We start from the raw sequence: 2,995 nt of genomic DNA on the forward strand, positions 1-2,995 counted from the left end.
GGCCTACGGCTGTATATTAAGCAGCACATTCCAGGCCCTGTGCCTGCTGACCCCTTCCCATGGTCTGACGCGGCTCTTACCCAGGCTCCTCTTCATCTCACTTGCCTTATATAAAATAAATATGCAGCGCTAATGTGAGTAAATAAATATTGATAAAATCTGGTGAAGAAACAAATAAATAACACAATGTCATATGCTAAATCACATATATTAGATAGCTCAGTCCTTATAGTGATCAAGCAAAGTGATTATGTGCAGGTGTTCCAAAGGTCCATGGTCAAAGATAAAGGTGACTCTTGTGTACTTGTGAATGTACAAACAATGCACTAACCAGATAGCGCATTAATTGCACATGGAGCAATTAAGACCTGCTCCTGGTGCTCTGGACTTGTGATGCCAGGCAGATGTCATCTGCAGGTCGGCCACTAGATGTCCTCAGTCTAGGTGCATTCTTAATCATTCCACCAGGGCCATCAACAGCAGGAGGAGGGGGAAGTCACATATCAATCCAAATCCTCAGGACCTTCAAAAACGGGCTCACATGGAAATAATGAGCCCCAAGAAAGCTTCTAATAGTGTAGTAAGTCTTTAATGGTCAAAAATCCAGCATAAAACTTGCATCAGGATCTGATAAGGCCACCAATCAGGATGGCCTTGTGGTATATGCACACCGGTCAGGGGCACAATTCTGACGCGTTTCGTGTAAAAACACTTCCTCAGAGGGAGTCAAGGCCCTGTGCCTGCTGACCCCTTCCCATGGTCTGATGCAGCTCTTACCCGGGCTCCTCTTCATCTCACTTGCCTTGAGTTCAGCAGAGATTGTCTCTGTGCTGGACGGGAGGTGGGACTCTGTGGCAGGTGATTGTTTATAGCGGGAGCTGGTGGGAAAGAAGGGGGGTGTCTGGAAAGGAACTGCCATCATCTGCCCTGACTGGGAGACAGAAGGAGGAGTAGGGCCAGGAAAGTAGATGTAGTTAGGTTAGTGTGGAGGCAGCTCTGAAGTTCACAGTGCCCAAGGCTGTGCTACCTATCACTGTGTGTGGTCGGGCAGAGTGCCCTTGGGTGGAAGTGGGAGAGAGCTGCTGGCTTTGGGGGGGCACCACTGGAATCTGGGGGGCTTAGCCCACCCCAGCACCTGTAGATCCTGCCATGGGTCTTCTCATTTTCTAGGCTAATAGGCAAAGATATGTTAAGCAAATGATATGAGGGACTGGGCACTGCCCTGTGGGACATTTACCAAAGAAAAAAGATTTTAAAAATTTTTTAAGAATGCTTCACATGAAATTTTGAAAATTCAAAGCTCCATTAACCACTTGCCCTCCAGATAATTTACCCCCCTTCCTTACCAGGCCTTTTTTTTTGCGATATGGCACTGCGTTCCTTTAACTGACAACGCTGCACATAAAAAAAATGTATGTCCTTTTTTCCCACAAATGGAGCTTCCTTTCAGTGGTGTTTGATCACGTTTTTTATTTTTTGCGCTATAAACAAAAAAGGACCGACAATTTTCTAAAAAACAGTATTTGTTTACTTTTTGCTATAAAACATGTCCAGTAAAAAAATTTAAAAAAACTAATTTCTTCATAAACTTAGGCAAAATGTATTCCGCTACATGTCTTTGCTAAAAAAATAAATCCCATCCATAAATAAATACATGTAAGTTAATTGGTTTACTTGAAAGTTATAGTGTTTACAAATGGCAGTATATGTACTGGAATTTTTATTTTTTTTATACTAGTAATGGTGGCGATCAGCGATTTATAGCAGGACTGCGATGGGCATTCTGACACTGGGGGGAACTAACTGCCACTGACATCCAATGACAGTAATACAGTGATCAGTGCTAATAAAAAGCACTGACACTGTACTAATGACACTGGGCAGGAAGGGGTTAACATCTGGAGTGATCAAAGGGTTAACTGTGTGCTGTTTTACTGTATTTGCTGTGTGTGTCTTACTAGGGAAACATGCTGCTGTGTATACAGTATCTCTTCTATTCAAAGAAATACACAGCAGCATGTTATTGCTGGCAGGAGAGAGACCTGTTTCTGTTTCTCGGCGATCGCCAGATAACGGTGGGGAATCTCCGGCCAGGACCCGGTGCTTGACATGCCCAGACGCAAACGGTGGCACGGGAAATGCAAAATCATATATACGTGATTTTGTGCAGCACTGCTGCCCTGTAGCAGTATTTCTGCTATAAGGCAGTGGGGAAACGCCCTGACTGTGCCTGTGAAGTGGCACATCTGTATGATGTATACAACTTACTACAGCAACACTGACATCTACAAGGGAAAACTGTGTTTAACCACTTGCCCTCCTGAGGATTTACCCCCCTTCCTGACCAGGCCATTTTTTGCATTATGGCGCTGCTTTACTTTAACTGTCAATTGCACGGTCATGAACATCCTTTTTTTCCAATGAATTGAGATTTCTTTCGGTGGTATTTGATCGCCATGTTTTTTATGTTTTGCGCTATAAAAAAAAAGCAAGAGCAACAATTTTGAGGAAAAAACAATATTTTTAACTTTTTTGCTATTAAACATGTCCAGTAGAAAATGTAAAAACTCAAATTTCTTTATACATTTAGCCAAAAATGTATACTGCTGCATGTCTTTGCTAAAAAAAAATCCAAATATGTGTAAATTAATTGGTTTATGCAAAAGTTTTAGCATTTACAAATGAAGGTATAGATACTGGAATTTTTTTTGTACTAGTAATGGCAGCAGTCAGGAACTTATAGCGGGACTGCAGCGGGCATTCTGACACTGGGGGGAACTGACTTGGTGTCACTGACATCCCCAGTGACACCAATAGAGTGATCAGTGCTAAAAAAAAAAGCACTGACACTGTACTAATGGCACTGGGCAGGAAGGGGTTAACATGAGGGGCAATCAAAGAATTAACTGTGTTTTATTTGTGTCTGTGTGTCTCTGCTTCACTGTAATCACACTGCTTTGCATGGCTGGGCTGTGCACAGCAGTAGTACCCTGCA

This window comes from Staurois parvus, unplaced genomic scaffold (assembly GCF_062004578.1).
Source record: "Staurois parvus isolate SC_StPar_1 unplaced genomic scaffold, SC_StPar_1.0 ptg000007l, whole genome shotgun sequence".
Lineage (NCBI taxonomy): Eukaryota > Metazoa > Chordata > Amphibia > Anura > Ranidae > Staurois > Staurois parvus.